The sequence below is a fragment of the Papilio polytes genome, unplaced genomic scaffold (assembly GCF_000836215.1).
Source record: "Papilio polytes unplaced genomic scaffold, Ppol_1.0 DF823923.1, whole genome shotgun sequence".
NCBI lineage: Eukaryota > Metazoa > Arthropoda > Insecta > Lepidoptera > Papilionidae > Papilio > Papilio polytes.
Genome location: NW_013525281.1, coordinates 1,178,383 through 1,204,266, shown reverse-complemented (window position 1 = coordinate 1,204,266; position 25,884 = coordinate 1,178,383). Strand labels below are relative to the sequence as shown.

General features: G+C 32.5%; 1 protein-coding gene across 2 annotated transcripts in view; it reads right to left on the bottom strand.

Moving 5' to 3' along the window:
* LOC106102565 (lipid phosphate phosphohydrolase 2-like) overlaps positions 1-25,884 on the bottom strand; it is a 54,385-nt gene that overhangs the window by 26,187 nt on the left and 2,314 nt on the right. Inside the window, exon 1 of one of the 2 annotated variants that reach the window (XM_013282086.1) lies at positions 20,818-21,082. The exons of the other annotated variant lie outside the window; for it this stretch is intronic. The gene's annotated coding sequence lies outside the window, so the exon portion shown is untranslated. Of the gene's footprint in view, positions 1-20,817; positions 21,083-25,884 lie in introns of those variants that run through there. 2 annotated transcript variants of the gene reach the window in all.

The following is a 25,884-nucleotide window of genomic DNA, read 5'->3' as shown; positions in this document are numbered from 1 at the left end:
AGTAGCCTGTGTTCTTCCAGACTATTTCTTATATCTATACGAAGTTTAATTGGATCCGTTAAGCCGTTAGATACGAAGTAACATTAATCCATCTCAAATTTCGTATTTAATATTTGTTAAATTTTAAATGTAGCAACCCTAGCAGTCACCTCAGCGACCCGTTGGTTATTTATGAAACTGCGTCGATACCTAAGATAAGAGGCCTTTGAAGTCGCTCTATTTGTTTGAACGATGACCGTTATTACATATTATTGGTCAATTACGTACTAAAATGTTGCAGCTTCCCCAAACAGATTACGTCACGGTGCGGCTAGGGATGTCTTTAATATGAGAGCTAAATGTATCGATAAATTTAAAACAATAGAAATTACATTTGTAGAAAAAGTTATCAAACGTCAGTTTTAAATAAAATGGGAATAAACTGTTATTAAAATTTAGTTTTAAATTCTTAGAGTAATTTCAAAAATAGTTAATTTGAAGAAGTTTTTGAGCTCTTTCAAAAATCATTTGCAAATGTCAATATGGCCGCCGATAATTTGTACTTCCAATCATAACGAAAGACAGACCTAACATCTCTTTAAAGTACTTAATAGCAAACCTATTTAAATATTTATTTTTAAACCGTATAAATATCGGAGTATGTTACAGATAACGAATAGTTAACTTAACCCAAATATTAATAAGTTAGTAACACACACTTAGATAATTACTGTAATGAAGTGACATATGCTTAAGGCATTTAAATTATCCTACGCTGTATGGTAATTAGTTAATCTTCAAACAATATGAGAAATATTGGATATTAATACAGCTGTAAAAATACAATGTGCTGCCATCTATTGTCAGTGTATTTACGTCTTCAAGATACGAAATGTACATCTATTTTATTATCATTTTCTTATTAAAATCACTGGATTAGTTTGTTTGCAAAATTTTTATAACTACGGTAGCATTTTGACGTGAGTAGATGTACAGAATTGACTTATAATGTTTCTTTACAAGTTGTTCTTTATTCTCCTAATCCGTAGAGTAACAAGAAAATTATTGTAACTAGCTTTCACCCGCGACTTCGTCCGCGTGGTATTAAAAAAAAGTACCCTATGTGTTCTTCCAGTATGTCCATTACATCTCTACCAAATTTCACAGAAATCTGTTCAGCCGTTTAGGGTACAAACTCTAACAAACATCCATCCATCTAAACTTTCGCATTTATAATATTAGTAAGTATAAGTATGATTTGTAGTTTTTTCTTATCGCTATGTTTATATCCTAACAAATAATTTACTATTAAGTCGTCGCATTGCGTACTTTCTAAGGTGTAGAAGGTTGAAAGGTCAGGACATGGTGACAGATGGATGATGTACAGTCCCGCATATAACACGTTTAGTAGCGAGGTACAGTCGTGAGATAAATCGAAAAGCCAATTAGTATAGAATCGATGCGAATTCACGTCAAATATTTGGCACCGTTAATTCTCTAACATTTTCAACGCTTAGAGAAAAATTCCTACTAAATCTAAAATTGTATATAAATCTGCAATTTTTATCTTTACGTATATTTTAAATCTTGACGCGTACTTACACGTTACTTATTAATTGAAATGGAAAATGGTAGAGGAAGTAAATGATTAATAAAATTTCAGACTTAGGGCCTGTCCTACCATTGCCTGATAGAGGCTCAGATAGCTTAAAAATGACGTCACTTTCAGATAAGGAATCCGATATTTCCGTCACTTATTTTACACGTTGTTATCAGCCAATTTACAATTCGGTGGGACAGGCTCTTAGAATACTAGATATTAAAGATAAGCTGTTTAAAATTGATAAATGCTTTACTAAAGTTGTAACAACTATTAGACAACTTATTTAATTGATACTGTCGCTTTTAACTCAGAGCAATACTTCTCGTCAAGACTTAGGATGCGCGCCAAATCTATCCATACTTCTAGTGACATTGACAGCTGTCAGCTAGGTACATGACGTTTATGCCGATAATCTAGAGTTGCGCCAATTCTATAGCACGGTACTAATTTTATTCCTAACACAAGAAACTAAAAGTTTAAGTTATTCATAATGTGGACGGTTAACCCTTTTTAACCCACTTATGTAACCTTTGGAATAGCTAAGTGAAACGCGATGTTATAAACATAATTAAAAATACCTGAAGTAAAACCTAAGTACCTGAAATTTTATTCAGGGAACCGTTGAAAACAAAAAATGCGCGTTGATATTTCTGCGACCGAAATTTTAAAAGTTCAACATTTTTTCCTTTTTATTCATATAAGGATAAAATTTATTTCGGATAATAATACATGTTGAGTAAGTCTGTGACGTAGATTTGCGGTTTTATTATATTTTATCGATGACGTCACAGTTCTAAATATAACTCATAATTGTGACGCCTCCACATCTTCAGGAAATGCCATATTAGGACCACGATGGTAGGTGCATGTTGTGCTAATTGACAGCTGTGCTTGAAGGACGAAGTAATTTAAAAAGAAAGGGGAAGTCAGTGAATGCCGACCTTAATGCCTATACTAGGCTAGTAATTTAGTCGAGTACCGAGTACTTTAGTAACTACTCTTGTGTAGGATTAGCTAATTTACTTGAATAAATGTTGTTAAGACAAGTTTTAAGTATTCAATTAATAGCTAGTCGACTAAATTACTAGCCTAATGCGAACGAGGCATAACTGTAAATTTGGGCAAATTAGAAGAAAAGTATTTAAGGTCTTTCCCATCACTGGCTGATAGAGGCTCAGATAGCTTCAAAGTGACGTCACTGTCAGATGGAGTACCAAAATTCGATACTTCCATCACATAGTTTATAAATTGGTTTAATATCTGACAATTTACAAGAATTGTGGGACAGGTCCTTAGACTAGTTAATTAAGAACATTTACGAGTTTGTTTAAAAACGTAAAGATTAAAACTTAGGAAACAAGTTATTACCTATTTCGGAAACACATATCACCTGGTGACATTTCCATCAATTGGTGCACTTACAATTGGTTTTCATCTAACAAAACAAAAGTATAGTTTCATCATCTCCCCTGCCTTATCCTACTCCCGTAGGGTCGGCGCACCGGGTTTTCGTCCTCCAAAGCATTCTATCATTCGTCATCTCAGTCATCACTCCCTTCTTGATCATGTCACCTTTCACGCAATCCATCCATCTCTTTCTAGGTCTACCTCTACCGATGTACCCCTCCACATTCATAACTAATATTCTTCTTGTCACATGCGATTCATCCCTTCTCATAACATGCCCATACCACTCTAACCTTTTACTCCTTATTTTCTCAACCACTGGGGCTACTCTCAAACTTCCTCTAATATACTCATTTCGTATCTTATCCCAAAACAAAAGTATAGTTTAGATTTTACAAATGTGTATATCTAGGCGAAGGAAATAAGTACATTTCTAAGTACATTTCTTTCGTAGTCCTGCAAGTAGAACATTTTATAGGTTATCTTTCTAACATCGACTAACTGATTCGATAGTTGAGAAATAATCATCCTATTTTTCGTAGTTTTTATGTTTATATTTGCACAATCTATCCATCAATACGCTCTAATTTCGAAAATTATATTTGTCGGAACGGATATGTCGTAAGCAATACTAATTTTCTCTCCGATTTATGTCGGTTGCATCCAAGCCTACGCCAACGTTAATCCCACTCTCGTATCAAAATGCTGGAAATTAATTGTACAGATATTGACTATAACTTTAAGATTTATTAGATCACTACTGGATTTTATTACATTACAATACTATATATCTATACTTATCTATATGCTATCTATACTATTATAATAAAGCGTAAAAACACACTTCTTTGTTGCCTAAGATGTCAACTATTACAGCATATTTTCGAATATTTATTTTTTATAAAATGCCCTATACTTACGTCACGCTTTAGGCTATATATTTTCACGCCATTAAACTTAGGAGGTAAATATTTTGGATAAAAATCCTAATGTGGGAAAGAGACAATAACTTGCTGCCGACATTAAGGAAGCAAGGTTGTCATCATGTCATGTCATTTTGACATTTGTAATTGATAATTTGACAAATGTAAACAATAAAATAAAACTTTCGTAATTTAATGCGGATGAAGTCGACGAGAAGACAGAAACATCTAGTTTTATGATAAAGTTTGTAAAGAATAAATTACACAGATAAAAAACTTACAGACTCAAGACAAGACAATCTTATGCTGCGCCCACTAATTAGATTAAAAAGATGCGGGCAATTTAAATAACTTTTTCCTTTTCCCACCCTAATTTCAAGAACCATTATTGTAGAAAATCTAATTATTTTACTTGTTAAAGTTATTAAAACATTCTGTATATCATTCGTAAATGTAATACCACAGATAACAAATGTTACATTTCGCGCCAGTTCGTTGCATTTCCCGCCATTTTGTTTGGCATGAAAAATTGCATCTCGCCGGATGCTATCGCGAACAAGCTGTCTAAACTACGGGTTGGCTCATTATTTACAGCTAATGCGCGCATTTCGCATGCAAACGAGCCATGCGACGTTTTAATTATTATTTTCAACGTACACTAATAACTGTTAACGATAATTACTGGCCAGTAACACTGGCAACTAATCGTATACTTAATGAAAGAGGATTTAATGTATTAAACGTTAACGATTTTTAATCTACATCAAAGATTAAAAAAGTATGAACAAGATCTTTAAGTTAAAAAATTCTGTTTTATGTGTTGCCTAATTTGGTTGATCCAGCTTTTTGCGTTTAAATTAAAAACTCGTTGATAAAAACGGTGTTTAATTCTGACGGCAGATTATAAAAACTAGACGCAGCGATTCGAGCTGGTAGTCAGAAATCGATCTTTTTTTATAGATAATCTCAAATTCTACATATTAAACATGTTTATATAATCTGTGACATGCTGCCGGATTATTTATGTTCTGTATTCGTGTTTTATCATGGCTTTAAAGAATCTCATAAATTTCAACATCTTGAATGCATATAACAAAGAGTTACAGTCCCTTCATGATTTATTCAATTTCTTTGTAAAATGTTTTGTAAATACGACAGTCACAATAGATGATGAAATGAATTGTTTTTTTCCTTCTAGGAAATGATAACGTTGGTATTTATTGATTACTTAATCGGAGTTTACAAATGATGAATAAATCATATGAATTAAATATATCTTTTGTAGATTGTGGTTATCGTAACTTTTTTAATTTGTTTTGTTTAAATAAAATAACATTGTACAAACTATATTTTGTATTTTCTTTTGAAATGTTTTGTTTACCGTGTAGTTTAAACACACTTATTCAATCAATAAAATATTTATAAGTGATAAATATATTTTTATTAGAATTAAGACTTAAGTTTTTAATCCATTGACGTAGGGTTATCTGTGGTCATTCGTTACTAAAAAAGAATAAAAAAACATTCGCTGTGGGCACGTGCTGTCAGCCAATGAAGCAGAATAAATAACATATTTTTTGTTATTCCCACTCAATTGAAGACTATCAACTCAAAACGTTACGCTCGATTGTTTGCCTTTTGAAATTCCTAAACGTGACTTGTTGAGTTTTGAAGATTATCGATGTCTAGTAGATGACAGAATGGTGCGTTGACTCTGAACGATGTATTTAATTATTTAATTCTTGTTTTAAGTTCAACCTTATTAGATACTAGCTTTCCTTCGTAACCCTATCCGCGCGGAATTAATGCGAAAATTTATTAGATAGCCTTTATGTTCTTCCCGACTATATTTTGGAGATAGTAAAAAACCTCCATCCAAACTATCGTATTTATTAACATAAGTTACATTATGGTATTACTACGTATGATTTTTTTAACAGCCGAACAATTTAGAAAACAAAACTTTTTTTATAATATATGGTGGCAAACGAGCAAGCGGCTTCTTGAATCCACCGAAATAGAAAGCGACCGCTGCCTATAAACATTCGCAATTGCAATGCATTGCCTACCCTTAATTGACGGAGGAGGAGACGCACATAAAGTGGACATTTCCCGTTCCTATGCGTCTCCTCCACCGTCAAATCCACTTTTCCTTCTCCTCCTTTCCTCTTAAGAAAAGTCTTAAATAATTCGCACATAATCACAATCTTCTTTAGTGCCTACACTACATTTGTCGGTTGATAGTTGGATCGAATAAGGTTGTCAAGCCAAAATCATACATGTACAAATAGATTACGCGCCCAACTAAATTATCGGCCGATAAAGTCAGTGTACGGAGGCCCTTATTTTTGAATTGCGATGTCATAGAATTCTCTAGCATAGGTTATTGAAGACTTACAAAATACAATAGATGAACATACTCACAGAGTGCACAGATCGAGTTCATTTAAAGCAAATCTCTCAGACACTCTAATGATAGCTAATCAAAACGTCCGTTCCTTCATAAGCTTCATTCAGTTTATCTTTAGATCGTCGGCATACATCAAAGACTTCCTAAGAAGTGTTCAACTGTGTTAATTTCACGTTTATTTGTGTTGTTTTTGTGTTAGCAGATTTTGTAGATGGCTAAAAAAGGTTGTCAACCACAGACTAGAAGTGTTAAAATTTTAGTGAAAATTTTCTTTGTTTCCTTTTCGTATTGGAACTGTTTTGTGTTAATTTTATTACAATGTTAATTATATGTTAACCAAGTATTTAGGTCATTTTATTTTAGACATCTCTGTCTATATTTGGTCTGTCAAGTAATAGTACATTTACCTTATAATTTTGCAAATTAATTTGTTAGAACGTTAGGGAACGTCGGTGGCTCAGTTGTTTAAGCACTTGACTTGTAAACAGGTCGTGAGTTCGAATCCCGCTGTACCAATGTGATCGATTTTTCGAATTTACATATGTACATAATTTACCCGACGTTCTTACGGTGAAGGAAAACATCGTGATGCCTGCACATATCTGCGAAGAAATTCAAAGATATGTGTGAAGTCAACCAACCGGTACTGAGCGTGGTTGACTATGGCCTATTCACCCCATACTTAGGGTAGGCTAGGAGCCCCTCGATGGGGACATATAGCGAGCTGGTGATGATGAAATTGTTAGAAATATTTTAGTAACTCTGCTTTTTATATTTATAAATTTAAATTAATAAACAGTGTTATATACAGTATGTGTTTTTTGTTTAGTCTCTCTAGTTTGATCGGCATTTTCCGCTTTAATAACTTTTTAGTTTATTCTTAAAGGTTATAGTTTAAAATGGGTACTTTATAGTAGTAAATGTATATACTTAACGCTACTTAAATATTATTTTTTAATAATAACAGTCTGTTGGTAAAATGTTCGTGTAGTCTAATAATTTGTTTATAGTTTAAGAGCCATATGTTGCCCAATTCTCACGCCCTAACAGACTCTTAAAGCTTTTTCAATCTCTAATCTGTACTCTGTTCTTGACACAATTTTAATTAGAAATAACTTGTAATCTATGTCAGTGAAAGGAAAATATTTGTCTTAAATAATTGCATTTTAAAGCACATTACATTTTTTACTAATATACTAAACTAGCTGTTCCCGTGCGACTTCATCCGCATAAAATTATTAAAATTTTATTTCATTGTTTACATATGTCAAATTATCAATTACAAACGTCAAAATGATATGACATGATGACAAATCATGGCAACCTTGCTTCCTTGATGTTGGCAGCAACTTATGGTCTCTTTCCCACATTTGGGATTTTATCCAAAATATTTAGCCCCTAAGTTTAATGGCGTGGAAATATATAGCCTAAAGCGTGACGCAAGTGTAGGGCATTTTATTAAATAAGAATTATTGAAAAATATGCTGTAATTGCTGACAACTTAGGCAACAAAGAAGTGTGTTTTTACGCTTTGTTATGTATAGACAAGCTTCCGCTGGGACTCGGTCCGCGTGGTACATTTATGCCAAGTTTCATCCAGATCCGCTCAGCCTTTCAGGCTACAAACTCTAACAAACATCCATCCATCCATACTGTCACATACATAATATTAGTAAGATTGGCTACTCAACTTTGTTATTAACGATGTTAGCAATCATAGCATAAAAATAACCATTTTTTTATTAAAAGCTTCCCACTTACTACACATTTACTTAACACTATTAAACTTAGGGGATGAATACATTGGAAAACATTGCACTGCGTGAAGAGGACAAACAAGCCAATACCAGAAATGCTGCCAATATAAAAATTGCCAAAATTCTCAGCAATGACATTCCTTATTTGAATTTTGATATTTACAACTGAACTTAACTATTAAATAAAATGTAAATATAAAAAGACAGTTTTTATGAATATTTTTGGTAGTGCTTTATCTCCAAATTTCGACCAATAGATAGCCACTAGTTTAAATAATTTAACCATAAAGTCAATAAAACTATAGACAATTAATTATAGGAAACATAATACATTTTTACATCGACATTAACATATAAATAGTCTCGTTAATAGTACATTTTGTTTTATTCAATAATACTTAATGAGTGTAATATTCACAGCTAAGTGCAGACCCCATGTCGAGGGAAAGTTATCCTTTGAGTTATCTTAAACTAACTTGGAAAAACTTTCTAAATTTATCTTAATATATTCATAATTAATTTATGTTCTAACTTCGTTAAGTGCATCTCAAAAATACCAGGACTATTCATAATTTTTCTATATGAAAATAAATAGACACTTGGGTATAATCCATAGATATCTCTAGACAATTAGGAAGTCTATTAAAGTATCATTATTAGTCTCTGAGTGTGGCCTGATGCTACAAGTCAAAGAAATAATTTTAACAAAACAATTTTACCCCCCTTAGTCAAGGTAAAAATAGTGGAAATCTCGCTCAGTGCCTACAAGAACTAAACCCCGCATTGCTTCCTGTCCTTAATAAAAACGGTTACTTAAATTAAATTTATTGAAATATTATAAAATAAATCTTTCGTAACAATAGAAATTCGAGCTATGTAATAACTTACAATCATTTCACAACTAGTTAAAGCATATGAATAGATATTAAGTCGAATTTATGAAGACATCTTGAATGCGTGGAATGCGGGATCTGCCCACCAGTGATGCATGGCGCTAGTGTAGCGGGGGCGGAATGGAAGTCACGTAATGATGTCTGATTGGGATCATGGATGCACTTTATTTAAGATTAGCTTTCGCCCCCGACTCCATCTTCGTAGAATTACAAAAAACAAAAGTAAACAACCTATGTGTTCTTCCAGTATCATCTATATCCATTCAGCAGTTTAGGCTACAAACTCTAATAAACATCCATCCATCCATCTAAGCTTTCGCATTTATAATATCAGTAAGATTGTTAAGTTATAATGGATGGATGGACGGATATTTGTTAGAGTTTGTAGTCTAAACGACAGAACGAATTTCGATGAAAATTGGTGTAGATGTAAAAGATAAGAACACATAGGCTTCTCACTTTTGTTTATTTTTATTCCACGCACAAAGTCGCGGGCGAAACCTAGTGCAAAATGAAAACAAAGTGACATTATTGGGCTATATAATATGCGTGGGTAATACTTGAAAATGATTGAGGTGTCGGACACAGACAGCGGCTGTTTTCAGTACCGAAACCGTTGTATAAAACATGTCGTCCCTCTCTCATTCCTATTATAAAAAAGAGATAAGTATATGTTTAAATACAAGTGGCGGTGGAATTTCACGGTTATTGAACGTAACTGTTTACGACTAGTACTGCTAACACTTCAAAGCTGGCTATCAAAATCTGATAAAAGAATGTCAATTAAGAAAATATTGACTTGTAATAATGAAAAAATTAATAGCGTTCGAAATTCAAACGAATCCTCCATTACTGGCCGGTTTTCAAACAAACATCGGTTGCCATAGCGACGCGTACATTTCTCTGCCATTCATTTTACTGCCAACTTGTTACGAACCGTGTAATTAGTTATTTCCTAACTTATTATTATACTTCTGTTATGCAAATTTGCACCTTAACACCTTGACATTACAGTATATATAAGGTGCGAAGTATTTTTTGCAAATCTGTTAGCATAGGCAAATATGTATTCATTGTAGTACATGCAAATTTCAACTTTACGCTCTTCGCAGTAAGTCTCAATGTTAAAGTATAGTGTTTAATAAAGACTGAGACTGGCGCCAAGTTAAATAAGTTTGTTGCACTTAGATCTTTGAGAAGTATTTATTTCTTTGAATAATTATATAAATTGTGATGTTAACATAATTATTGTAATGACTTCTAAGGAAATGATGACGTAAAGTAATCGATATTTTTAACAGACAAACGGGCAAAGACTTTTTTGTTGTAAAGCCACTTTACAATTTTAATAGAAAAAAAATAATATCATTTCAAACCATAGTCATCTGCGAGAAATTCTATTCTACACTTGCAAATTTAGGCAAAAAACATCGATGCTTTTGCATTTTTAATATTACTAAGTTTACATTTATAGTTTCACTCGACATTTTATCCTGCAATTCTCGACTGATTGACGCAATAAAGTTGGCGACGCGTAAAATCGAATGAAGCGGTTAAATGAATTACAAACAACCGCAGAACTCGAGCTGGCTATAGAGGGAACAGTCTTGATATTTACTTATAGAAAATGTAAACTGTAATATGATATTCACAATAATTTACAACGTCTAAAATAGGGTTGCTAACAATAAATAACACGTGAAAATAGTATTTTTAAAATATAATACTTATTAGTGTTATTTAAGGCAATGATAATACTAGATAATGAAAACATATAAAACAGAATAAAAAAATGACAAAAGATATAACCTATGTTACTCACAGATTAATTATCTTTGTAACGGCGAAAGATTTGAAATCGGCCCAGTAGATTTTACGCGAATCGAATACATACAAAAATCCAAAAATAGTAATCTAAAAATATGAAAATATTTTTTTATACAGATTAAAAATATTTATCTCGTTAATTTATTACGTCATCCCGTTACAATTTAGTGTTAATTTCTCCGTATAAATAAGAATAAAATTTTGTACGTCGTAACTTATTCCATAAACGGCTTTGTTTTGTTTTAACTTCCCGCATACCTTCACGGCTGTCTACTGAAATAAATATACGAGAGTTTAATATATTTTATACAAGCAACGGACCTAGCATTCCTTTCTTTCATATTGTTGGAAAAAATAATAAAGAGAACATAAATTATATGTAGAAGTTTTTTTTTTCGTTTCACTTTTCACTCTAAAATATTTATTTAACATTTTTACAGATAGCCCATATTACAAGTTTTTGTTTGATTGATGTTTTGGATAGAATAGTTTTAAAGGTTAATGCTAAATAAAACTAGTTTTTTTTTTTAACATAAGGCGGTAAACGAGCAAGCGGCCACCATCCGCAATTGCAGATGCGTTGCCTACCCTTAATTGACTGAGGAGGAGACGATTAAAGAGGACATTTCCCCTTCTTATGCCTCTCAGTTATATGAGAACTTATAACAAACATATCCAAATTATTTTATCTTTAAAACACTACATTCACAGACTTTAACAACAGACAATTTAAACACTATACTTTACAAAGTAAATCTTTTAATAATAATTGAAATAACAGCCAAAGAAATACGCTTATTTCAATTAAATTCGTCTACTTATAAGTGATTTTACTTGTACTCGTATTAGAATGAAAAACCGAATGGAGTGAGGTGTCAGAGTTAGTCGTGAGCTACAGGCACAGCTGAGCAAACCTATACTCGTTTACAAGAGAATGTTTGTATTGGGACCAGGGATGGACTCACTTTGTAATAAACACTAAGCGGGCGCATTTGACTAAACTGCCGCACTTTAGTTGTGCGATTGTCGATTGTTTTGTGGCCAATTCAATTGTTTAGGACACAACTAAAAATCGAGTAGTGTGCACACTTCTATATAAGATTACTAGCTGTTCCCATGAGGCTTCATCCGCATGTAATTTTGAAAATGTTATTGTATTATTTACATTTGTCACATTATCAATTGTAAATGTCAAAAAACATGACATGACAAACCTTAGCAATGTTTCTTTCTTGATGTTGGCAGCTCATAGCTTATGGTCTCTTTCCACATCAAGGTTTTCATCCAATTAATATACCTCATAAGTTTAATAGCGTTAAAAAAAAATATAGCCTAAAGCGTGACGTGTAGGACTTTATATAAAAAAAGAATTACTCAAAAAGATGCTGTAATAGCGGACATCTTACGCCACAAAGAAGTGTGTGTTTACGCTTTATTATATTAGTACAGATAGATAAGAATCAAAGCGCGACTAATCAGGTCGATAGAATTTGATGAAAGCAGATCCAAAGAGACAATATTTTGGTCTATATTCGTGGTATTTATTTCGATTGCAGTATAATTAATGAGGTACTAAATTAAATTCAATAAATTTGATAAAAACAGTTGTTTACACAACATGTTAATAACTTCTGAATGTACTGTCGACATTTCTTTAGATAACACAAAGAAATAAGATAATGTTAATGGTTAAAATTATCGCCTAACCCAAATTCTGACGACGCTATCGGTTTCCGGAGCGTGGTTTTTTTGTGAAAGCTCCACAATTGTGTGTCTAATCAGTCACCGTTTTCATTATACGTGCTAATGCCGGTGTCACAATGCACCGTTAAGTTACGGCTTATGTCATTTTATGTACAATAGTAAAGTAGATTGTAATGAAAAGTTCCCAAGGTATTGCTAATAAGCCTTAGATAATAGGATAAATATTTACTCGTATTGTAAATTAGTTAGACTTTTTTATTTTAAATCCAAAAAGTTAAGCTATCGTTTTAATTTACCACGAAGATTATTTTGTGGTAATATTTGTTGTCGCACAATCAGCTTAGGTATTTTAAGATTACTATTATTTTAGTCATGTTAGTTTATTTTTAAAAGGTTAGCGTGGTATCGACATGTTCTGCGACGAGACGATGGAGACATAAAGCAGAAAGTGTTAAGAATGAATGTGAATGGCTGCAAAGGAAGAGGAAGACCGAATAAAGTATGGATGGATTGTGTGAAAGAGGATATGCTTAAGAAGGGAGTGGATTCAGATATGACGGCTGATAGAGAGAGCAGCACATACTGTGCCGATCCTAATATATAATATTAATAACGATAAGGGTAAGTTGATGATGAGTTTATATTTTATATCTATACTTTTAAATTTTCACAACGTAAAAAATAACAAAAAATAAACGCTTAATACGAATTAAAAATATCAAATCCGTCCCTGTTCTAATACGACAGTGGGAGCAAATAAGCACATTGGAATGATAAACTTGAAGCAATTAAGACATGTTGCAGGGATGTTGCAGTGACAGCTTGATTTGTGCCAGTAGCCCATTTAGCCACAATGAAAGCCGGCTGCTAAAATAAAAGGAACGGTACTGCAACCTCGACTCAAGGGTTACTCATTAGACATTGATGAAGATGTTAAGGATTTTGTTGCAAATTCATGATTTCTATGAAACAAGAGTGTGAGTAATCAAATTTATATGAACTCATATAAAAAAGAAATAATCATTTGAATTGTTGGCGAGGTATTTAACTTAAAACTTCGTTAAACGCAGTTTTGTAGAAATCATAAATAAAACGAGACTGTATAACAAATTTTAACATATATTTAGTTAAGACAGATAAGTGCTATTCATAACCTAACACTTATTTAAAAGCAATAAAAGCAGTTAACGATATTTAGAGAAGCATCCATAAAACGCGGCAATAAAAAACCGCATTTCCGTGCTTCCTTTGAATGTTGAAAATAACCAAATGTAGAAATAAAAAGAAAACGTTTAATTAAGAAAATACTTTAAAAGATAGAAAGAATTGCTAACAATCTGGATGTTTATAATTTCCCTTTGTTTACGCGCCAAAAATATTTCGTGTGTACAAACTTTTTATTCTATGTCGTCATAGATTACAAAGTTATTTTGTACCTAAGTTTATACCTATACAGATTAAAAATAAAGCCATCCAGTATCATTAGAAAAAGATGATTACTTTTGTTCATTTCACATTTTAATTATTGACTATGTTATAAATAATTTTAAAACATAATTATCTTTTAAACGCGTTATAAACGGTTGTTATAACAGTATCAGAGACGAATTGAATTCGAATTAAGATGCACATTTAAATAATATTGAAATAAATAATGCTAATGTTGTTTCATGTCGTGAATTATTTAACAAATTCTGATTCGTTTTGAATGCGAATGAGTAACCTTTGTTGAAGTTTGGAAAAGTTGTTATAAAATTCTTAGAGCTTTGTTGTATTTAACAGAAATGGTTGTTAAAATAGAAGGTTTATTGTGAGAATTCATTGCATATAGCATATGCTCATGTCATTCAATATTCATTGTTTTATAGACTAGTATATCCTAACAATTGAATTATATCTTCTAGATTTTATAGGTATATAAGGATCGTTTGCTTTTAAATCCGATTTATTTCTCACTTTTACATGTAAATTAACGTATATTTCTTAAGGAATGACAGTGTTTTTTTATTAGGCGTTGCGTTTTAACTCTACAGTACATTTGTGTACTTATACAGAAGTTTCGAGTTTCCAAACGCGTTGACATCGTATGCATTCCCCACTGAAACATATACCGCATTATTAGACGAGTGAATTAACACTAATTGGGTCATTTAGGCATCTTATATTACAACAGTATATATTTCCTGTCTCTACAAACGACGAAACTGTTTTAACATTTTTATTATGACATGTCTCACAGATTAAAAAACATAAAACATACTTAAAAAAACACAGACCATTTATAAAATTTAAAAGCTTTATGTTCGAATTTTGAAATTTAAAAAATGCTATTCGAATATCAAATATCAGAGGAACGTTTTGAACCGTCTTCATTCAACACTGTTATAAATAATTGGTGCGGACAGGAGTCGCATGTGTAGTTCCACAAATAACCGCATTTGCTGCTTGAATGGAGACGGCTCGACCGCAGAAATTAACACCGGTCTTATTTATAATTGAGTCTTCGTCGACGAATTTGTGATTCAGCAAACGAGATATACGCTATTTCTATAGTGACAGAACAAAAAGAGACATCCGTTTAATCTCAGACGCATCAAGTCTCTTCCCTTCCCCTGGTATTGGTAATAGTAATACTGTACGCTCCTCTGACCATCATATGTTAAACTTCTGTCTTGTAGTTAATGTCTATGTATTGTCTGATAATCATCAACTAAAAAAGGTTTTCTTAAGCGAGTCTGCTAATTTATGACCAATTTACATATGTACCATTTCCACTAGTGCATTCGTAACCATAGAAACTTACGGCTAGTGGCGCAGTGAAAAAGTGTTTTAAGGTTTATTGATTGTCAAACAAACTCCAGTAAAGATCACGATTTTTATAACGAAACGTCCATTCCCATGCTACTTACAAGTGGTCTATTTGTGTTGCTTACACACGGCTATCGGCTAGACTGGTCAAACACTTAAAAGGTAAGTTATTTTTTCAAGCATTTTACGTTCGAAAACTTATCTTACTTGAAAGGTGAAGAGATATATAACATTATAAAGGTTAAATCCAGATATAACAACATCCAAATGGCACGGTCACATTCAGTCTTACTATCCAATAGTAAATACGTTGTTTTTTTTTATAAGAGACTAGTTTTCGCGACTCCGCCCGCGATGAATTAATAAAAACAAAAGTAGCCTATCTGTTCTTCCAGACTATCCTCTACGTCTGTACCAAATTCTATCGAAATCTGTTCAATAGCTTATGCTACAAACTAACAAACATCCATCCATCTAAACTTTCGCATTTATAATATTAGTAAGATTAGTATAGTAAGATAGGGGCAAACGAGCGTCGGGAACATCAGCATTTATATGACGTTCAGCCAGGAGACATAACCTAAAATTTAGTCGCCACAGCCTATATTCTTAGCATAGAAACGTAAAATTGTAAAGACTTTTTACTAAGAATTAAAGGAAGTAACGATAAATATTTATTACATAGCAAATTCAATTTCCTGTTTATTCAATGCAATGCAAACATAAAACAATGTTAGCCAATCAATCGATCAGGTCAATTCGATTGCGAAACATTTGCCCAATCGGCAATTCCCCGTACACTATAAGTTCCGCGCTTTATAGCCAACAAACTCCACTATAAAAAAATAACAACTTCCTCCCACGCTGTCGTAAACAGGTAGGAGTTGTGAATGATTGCGTTTTGTTCACGTGTTTCTTATTTTTATGATTGAAGCACGAGATCGAACATCTTACTTGAAACAAAACTATCGAACTATTTAGTCATCATTCACTTGCCCTTATCCCTTACTTGGGTGGGCACGTTATGTGCTGCTCCATACATCTCTATCAGCCGTCATATCTGAATCTACTCCTTTCTTAAGCATATCCTCTTTCATACAATCCATCGATACTTTCTTCCATCCACATTCAGTCTTAACACTTTCTGGTCATACAACTATTTAGTCTCGCTTTGATTCCTATCACTTTATATGGAGGCGCACTATTCGAGTTTTAGTACCATAGTTCAGCTGCAAAACAATCGACAATCGCACAATGTGTGCCAGGTCTAAATTGAAAATATGCATGCTAGTAAAAAGGGGTAGAAGCTGATATACCAGTTGAACCTACGAGAGTTTATGAGTCAAGACGCGTCAGTTCTAGCTTTTTAACTCTTGAACAACACAACTTATATGCACGTAGCTGTCACAAAATCAAACATCAGGCTAAACTCCAGTGACTGGCATAGCTAGGTACAATTTTTATTTTATACTAGCTTTCGCCCGCGACTCCGTCCGAGCGAATTTAAAATAAAACTAAAATGAGTAGCCTATGTGTTCTTCCAGACTATCTGCGTCAATACCAAATTTCTTCAAGATCCGTTTAGCTGTTTAGGCTCGAAACTCTAACAAACATGCATCCATCTAAACTTTCGCATTTATATTAGTAAGATGTATGCCGGGTTAGCGGTTACATATTTCTAGAACCTAGCATATTAAGACAGTCACTGGGATGTATAATCCAGGCATCAAAGTTACATCGTGTGTACTCGACGTAACTTTTTTACAGTTACGAAGTACAGACATCACAAGCTGTTTGCGGACAGGCTTTCTGTTGCACAGATAATATTTAGGTCGCCAATCTACAAATCGTTCATCCCACGCTCCGGATTCCTGAACGCGGTCTTTGTAACTATCGATTACTTTTTAATCTGTTGCGACAAATGTCTTTTAAAGTGTAGAAGCTAGACGGAAATTGATCGACATTTGTTCTAAATGTTTCTTTTTTATAATATAAGGTGGCAAACGAGCAAGCGGCCACCTGAATCTGCCGAAATGGAAAGCGACCGCTGCCCATAAACATCCGCAATTGCAGATGCGTTGCCTACCCTTAATTGACGGAGCAGGAGACGTACGTAAAGAGGACATTTCCCCTTTCTATGCGTCTCCTCACCGTCAAATCCACTTTTCTTTCCCATCCTTTCCTGTTAAGAAAAGGGTGGAAAGGGAATTTGTAACCACTAACTAACACAACAGTAATCAACAGGGTGTCCCTGAAGAGGAAACTTAGAAATTTGTTATAATAGGTAAGATTTTTTGTTGCATTTACATCTTATATTCTTTTTTATTTGGTTTTTACACAATTTTTTTCTTTATTTCATTGTAATTTTGCATGCTATTTTATATAAATGTTTAAAAGGTGTGACGCCTACAAACCACGTAAGAGACATATGTATCCGTATTATAATATTTTGGAAATAAAGAATTAAAAAAAATTGAGCTCTAGACTTGAGCTAGGAAATGGTTTTATATACCCTGTCTATCCCCCAGAAGTACCTTCTGAAGTTTTACCCCCGATAGCAATGAAAAATAAAACATCTTACCTAAAAAATCCTATTATAGTCCATAAAAATATTTAATTTACGACTTTATGTTATAAGGAAGGTGGACATGGTAACGAGAAATATGTGTCACTTTTTCCCGCCAACAGCCCTTTGCTACACAGACTATAAATAACAGAACAATAAAACTTCATTTTTAAGTCGCAGGAACTTAAACATTTTTCTAAATTTAGTCATTTATTTTAAAACCGATCCTCGACTGTACTAAATAAAAACAAAACACTATAAATTTCATTTTATAGTTTCTTGCGTCAACCTTACTCGAGTCCCATGTGGTTTTTAAAAAGCGATAAAAATGTGCGGCCATATTTTTTAATCTTTTTTTTTTTCAACAGTAAACAGTTACACTATTATTAACTGCCATTTTTACCTCAGCTTTAATTTATCATGCTTTTTAATATTGAATTAGAGTTATATAATATAGCATGATTGTACAGTGTGCAAAAAAGTTTTTATCTTGATAATAATCAAATAAGACTTTTAAGTCTGATAATGATTTATCATTAATATTATAAATGCGAAAGTTTATATAGATGTTTGTTAGAGTTTGTACCCTAAGCGGCTGAACGGATTTCGATAAAATTTGGGATAGATGTAGAGGATAGTCTGGAAGAACACATAAGCTATTCACTTTTTTTTTAATCGGAGTCGCAGGCAAAATCTATTAATATATGAAGCAGTGTTGCTTGCTATACTACTAATAAAGTCCGTGCATACATGTGCATGTGTTATTTTATCAAAAAGCGGGTAAAAATACTCCAATAATCTTTATGAATACATTAAAATGACGCTTATCGTAATATTATTGTGTGTGTTATCATCCAAATTGCCCATTTAGGTGTTGGCAGAGGTCAAGGCGCGCGATAAAGTTACTAAAACAGATGGCGCCACTGTCTGTGGACATAACAAGAAAACTCTAGGAACAAATTGGTTTATATTAAATTCAACAAACCTCTACGTGCCAACGACTTGAATAGTTTTCCAATACTAGTCTTTCAGTTTTATTGCAATTGCTAAAGATTCTTCCATTTACCAGTGACCTAAATACATAATACAGAACAGAAAAAAAACAAGTCGGTAAATAAATTTAGACTGACCTTTTTTTCATTAGACTAACATAGGCTACATTTTTACTACTTTTTATTTTACGCGTGCGAAGTCGCAAGCTACAGATAGTAAATTATAAAGCCATGGTTAAGCTAAAACTTCGTATTCTCTAAAGTCAAATAATTGAGATGCTACTAAATAGCAGCGCTCAATAGCTGGACTGGTCAACTGGCTTAGTGAATACTGGCGTCAGTCCCTACAAACTATAACTGGCTATTGCAACTGGCCAAGTGTGAACCGCGCATAAATTGTAACATTTTATTAACATTAATACATTAATTTATATGACAGAATATTCATTCTGACCGTTGAGGCCCAACTTTAGTTCCTTTTCCTTCCCATCCTTTATCTTATAAGAAGAATATGGGAAGGGAACGTTGATTTGACGGTGCAGAATACGCATAGGAAAGGGAAATATCTTTTTTATCTGCTTCTCCTGCGTTGAATGAATGTAGACAACGCATCTGCAATTGCAGATGTAAGCAGCGGTCTACGCCAGTTTAGCAGATTCAGGCCGCTTGTTCGTTTGATTCCTTATAATATAAAAAAAGCATATCTCATTGCAAGCAGTTACACAACACTATCTCGTAGCAGACGTAAATAACCGATAACGTATATCTCGTAGTTTCTTTGTTATAGCTTTGTTTTTTTTTTTATCACAATCATTTCGATAAAGGCAAAGGAATTTTTTTACACTTCAAATTAATCCACGGGCATGTGTAATGCCACTCAAATATTTGCCGCGTAATCAATTGGACAGATCTATGTATTTTTACATATATTTTACGCGATTTACATTTTGTATTAGCTTCTGCCCGTGACTGTGCCCGTGTGGAATTAAAAAAGTAACCCATGTGTTCTTTCAGACTTTGCTCGCCAAATTTAATCGATTTCCGTTCAGCAATTTAGGCTAAATATTCTAATAAACATCCATCCAACTAAATGTTTGCATTATTAGTTTTAAAAAGTTTTGTATTAAATGTTATGATAAATCCTGTATTCATTTTTACATTTTATTTACAGAATACAACAATTTGAATTTAATATAAATATAATTCTATATGGAAAACACATTAATAATATCCATTTTTGATTTACTCAATAACGAAATAACCATAATATTATGGACTTTTTTTAGTTATTCAGCTGCATAATTCAAAAGAAATGCCTTACCTACACATGTTACGTTATTTTATACTCTGTGGGCCGGATTCTCAATGATCACATAACTTCTATGATAAAATCTCCCGGAGTAAATGTCAAAAGATATGAATGAAATACCTTTTGACGTTTCTATACAGCATATTATTTTTACTAGCTATATTTTTGGGGAATGACAGAGGTCGTTTGGTTTTGCAGCCACGAAAAAGATTTTTTTTTCCAAGAACTTGTTGCACGAAATGAATTAAAAATCTAATTAAAGAACGTAGATAATTAAACTGGTGTGTTAATTTCACTAAAATTAAGTTCGTAATTAACTTTTATTTAGCATAATTTACCCCAAAATTAGTCATATTAGTTTAATAATTACTTACGAGAAATAAATAATAGTTAATCCAATTAGAAATTTATTCAGCTAAATATTTTACATATTCCATGTATGATGAATTAATGATTTTAAATTCATATTTAATGTTTATAGTTAATGGAACCAAACTGAACTGTCAATAACTGCATCCCGTTTAACGGTTACTGTACACTAAAATATTTTTATGACATAAACATATAAAATAAATAAACAGACATGCGACCGGCTTGCAATCAAAATATTAATAGAACCATGCAGGTTATAAAACTTACCAAAAAATAATACGATGCGACCGATTATTCGGACGAAGAGAACATTTTCCAAAATCGCCCTTTTAAAAAACACAACACTAACACGTTCGAAAATTAAAAACAAAAAACGAAAAATAATCGTAGAAATGCACGTCAAAAATAATCGATTCGTTAAAAAACAAATGTCAAATAAAATAGTTCGTGGCGCGTCTTATATTTCGAACGTTCGAATTCGAAATTCAAATTTAAGCGGGTACGTTCATAAAGCGCGCGATGCGGTCGCGGACTGAACGCACTTTGTTGAGGGCCCAACGCGCCGGCCGTACAAAGTACAAACGTTCCAACATCGTTTGTTGACGTTGGCTTATTGGATATTGGCTGTTGGAAGTTGGCTTCCAATATGCAGTAGCTGAATGGCTAATCGGAAAAGTATAGTTAATGTTATAATTCCTTATTAGCATAATTAGATTAGAAGTTGTTTGAGAATATTTTAACATAAAGTTCAAGGGACATTAAGATCGTTTTGCATACGATGCGTTTACATACACATTTACAACAGTGTATTCGTATAAAAATTTTAATTAGATCACAAAACTTGTAAAATTAATTATCTATATTTTCAATTAACATACACACTTTTTACCTTTAATTGTATTGGCCGGTAAACAATATTACTTTATTTATAAATTCTTTCATTAAACTTTTAAAAAGGCGAGTTTATCGTATTGTAGGTAACTTTAATCTACTCACCGTAAGATGGCGTTAAATTCTTCTGATCTTGTGTCATGCTACTAGATAATAGATGGCGTAATATTCGCATTTGGAAACAAAATTTTTATTAAGATTTCTTCCAATAAATATCATGTGATTCATTTTAATACATTGTAAATATATAATGTAAGTTAGTTATTACAATATTTTATATATGTATAATAATAAACGCTGAGTCTGAAAACCGACCTTTGTTCACTTTACTCCGAATTTGTAATTAAGATTTTTGAAGATTATGGTTTTTAAGATAAGATAAAAACTTATGTTTTTCTCACGATCATTAAACTCATTCTCAGAATAAAGAATAAAAAATCTATAGATAAAATAGGTAACATTTGAAGAATAGCTTGGGAACTTATGACAGAGAACAGTCAACCAGAAAGAAAAGAATAAAAAAAGAACTTTTTTAAATGATATTCTGAAACATTTAAATTCCTTACATTCATCTCTTATTTATTGAATAATAAAAATGCAATAAAGTTTAATTCATTCAGCGCTATCTAATCCGTGAAACAGTTTTTTTAAGAAGAAAACTGTTATTTTATCATACAAAAAACAAAGCAAGAACATACTTTCTATCTCTTTCTAAAGCAAACCAGTCAATAACTGTACATTGTAAATAACACGACAAGGTCGCATACATTAAAATCCTTCGACAAAAACATCTGCGCTGTAACTCGTTTGTTGTAATTATACATTACTAAAGTTATTTCATTTCTTACTAACATAAATGCAATTTTTTTTATGTATGGATGTTCTATATGAGAAAGAAAAACTGTAGGGTTGTAGACTTCTCAGGGTTCACATTATAATAGTTTACCAATAGACGTGATATTATTGTAGCTTCAATATATTATATTTCATTTTATAAAATATTTTACAATCTATCCATCAAATAAATTAAAATAAATCCCAATAGAACTGACATAGATTGATTAATAATTTGATTAATGTTGTTATTTTAAAAACGCCTCACGACTGCACGTGACGAGAAAAAAACCGACGCCATTTTGAAAATTAAATTAGTCTATGCTTTTACATTAATCAAATGCGAATGAACAAATACATTTATAGTTTGTTGGATACAATTTTTCCGTTGTGTTATTTTTAAAACCTGTTTCTGATACATTTTGGTCAAATGAAAATTACATTATCTACTATCTCTACAATGTTGTAAAAAAATGTATACATTGAAACTTTTTTATAGCCGTCAAAGATATTTGTATCTAGAAAAAGTATGGTATGTACAGTCGGGAAAACTGGCAGTATTCCACCTTGAAAACTACTATCATATTTTTATTATTATTATTATATAAAAATTGAAACGAGACGCGCAACGGAAACCAATACAACGCAGCTTCTAAATGTATCTTTACGAAGATTATTCCCAACCGTCACCCTAGTCTGTCCCCACGTGAGAAAAAGTTTCATCCGTCCCACCTTTTAATCCCATCACCAATAAGGTGACAGATGGAACCGTTATGAAATAAGTTCCAACCGTCCCCTCGTCGGAAAAGGTGGGACGGATGAAACTTTTTATTCTCATCTGTCTCCACGTGGGGACAGAGCGGGGTGACTGTTGGGAATAATAAAAAAAGTCGATAAGTGATACACGGCTAATTTTTTTTAACTCACAGTTATCTAATCAGTTATTTGTAGAAAGTGGCGGAGTTTGTATTGTATATCTGCAGTAAGTTTTGTTCGTAGAGTTACGGTCATAATGACGAGCCGGCATTAAGTTTGAATGGCATTATACTTATTACATGACCGGTTTATTACGTAAAGGGTAGGTTGCGGTTAAGTTATACTTATGTTAGCTGCGGCGAATTTGCGTTACCGCACTAGCTTAGTCCAATGTCGCGCTAACTAATGATTTATGTAACGCTAATAAATTCTAAAAACTAATGGACGTTTATAATATACATTTAATAAAGGCCGCTGTTTGGTCTTTTATAGAAGGACTAGATGTTCCCCTGCGACTTCATCCGCATAAATTTATGAAAATTTTATTTTATTGTTTACATATGTCAAATTATCAATTGCAAATGTCTAAATGACATGACTCTGACAAACCATGGCAATTTTGCTTCCTTAATGTTGGCAGCAACTTATGGCCTCTGTCCCACATTAGGGTATTTATCCAAAATATTTACCCCCTAAGTTTAATGGCGTGAAAATATATAGCCTATAGCGTAACGTAAGTGTAGGGGTTATTATTAAAAAAAGAATTGTTCAAAAATATGCTGTAATTGCTGACATCTTAGGCAACAAAGAAGTGTGTGTTTAGGCTGTATTATAATAGTATAGAAGTATAGATATGACTCAAAAGTCAAAAGTTCGTAAATTTTTATACCTTCATCACGCTTTATTTCTGTGTGTTTGAATTACATAAATTTTATTTTTAATTTCCCGACCGTCTGTTATCCACAAAAATACCTACATTTAAGTACAACAGTCTTTTGTTTATTGTATATACGGATTTATATGAAAGTACACTTTACTTTCAAACTTAGACATGTCTCATTTGACATTTCAAACTTGTATTGAAAATGCATGAAAAACTACAACAATGCACAATAGAAATGAATTTCCGAGACTTGACTATGAATAATCACAACGAGGTTATGACTGGAGTAGAATATTAGTTAAAACTAGAATGTTAATTAAAAATATCAACACTAACATTAGTACATTATCTTACTAATCATAGTAATATTATTAACTAGCTTTCGCCGGCGACTCGACTATGTGTTCTTCCAGACTATGCTCTACATCTATGCCAAATTTCATCGAGATCCGTTGAGCCGTTTAGGCTACAAACTCTAACAAACATCCATCCATATAAACTTTCACATTTATAATATTAGTAAGATTAGTAAAATAAAATAGTTTAGATGCATGGATGATTGTTAGAATTTGTAGCCTAAACTGCTAAACAGATCTCGATGAAATTTGGCATAGATGTAGAGGATAGTCTGGGAGAACACATAGACTATAAATTAAGTTTTTATCAAGCCTCGGATTTTTGTCATATGGCAATTCAACACCCGAATTATTACTTCAATGGTTAAATATAGATTTAGTATTTACTGAGAGTGTTAATAATCGATTTCTTAAAATTTTCTAATAAAATTTCACAATTACTCTAAATTCGTATTTAATTCCTAAATAATAAAGCTTTCAAAAGCATTACAAAAATGTTTATTAAAAGAATTTTCACAAAGCATTCCAAAGGTAACCTGAACTATGCTTCCTTTGTCTGCCCTTTAAGAGACCTCAAATGTTTCGCAATCCAGTCGACATAAGCCCTAAACTATTCTAGAACTTTATCCAGTATGAAACATCCACAAAGGAATTCCCTGTAAGTCATCTGAGGTATTTCCTACAAAGCCTTTAAACTAATAAAATCTAACAATTTCCTATCTTATTACAGAGCAATAAAGTTTATTATCGCAATTGTAAACATAAATATCTTTTATCGCTAAGACATACAAAATACGACTTTATATAAACGACATAAGATGTATTTTGATAACATAAACTTCCGTACATTTCTATTTATACTACATTTGATATTGTAACTTATTATTAAAACATTACGACTCTATTTTCAAGTAACAAGCGTACCAATACAATTCATTACCAATACAGGCATTTTAATTTAAGCAAAATTGAACTTTATTGAAACACAATAAGGAGTTTGTAACAGCACAAGAATTTATAATGCAGGTAAAGTTGTAAGAGTCATCCTCGCAAAAAAGGTTCAATGAAGAATTCTTCGGTTCAATGTTTTACCAGCAGGTAAAATTCTTCAAGAATACTGGCATGTTATTTTTTTATTGTTGGACGCTTTTATAGACGCTATATTTAACCAGTCACGTTCGTCTTATTTCTTAGTTACTGATATTATAAATGCAAAAGTTTAGATAGATTATTAGCGTTTGTTGCCTAAACGGCTGAACGGATTTCAGTTAAATTTAGTACAGATGTAGAGGGTAGTCTGGAAGAACAGATAGACTACTCACTTTTATTTTTTTATTCCACGCGGACGGAGTCGCGTCCGAAAGCTACGTACTAATATTATAATCGGGGAAATATAGATGGATAGATGTGTGTTCGCCTTTGTAGCCTAAACCACTAAACTGATCTCGATGAAATTTACCATAGATGTAGAGGATAGTTTGGGAGAACATATAGTCTACTTGCTTTTGTTTTTTTTTTTAATTCCATGCTCACGGAGTCGTAAACGAAAGCTAGTAGTTCACTAAGGAAGTCCCTTACGTTGATTTAGGTGAATACACTTTGACGTACTCACAG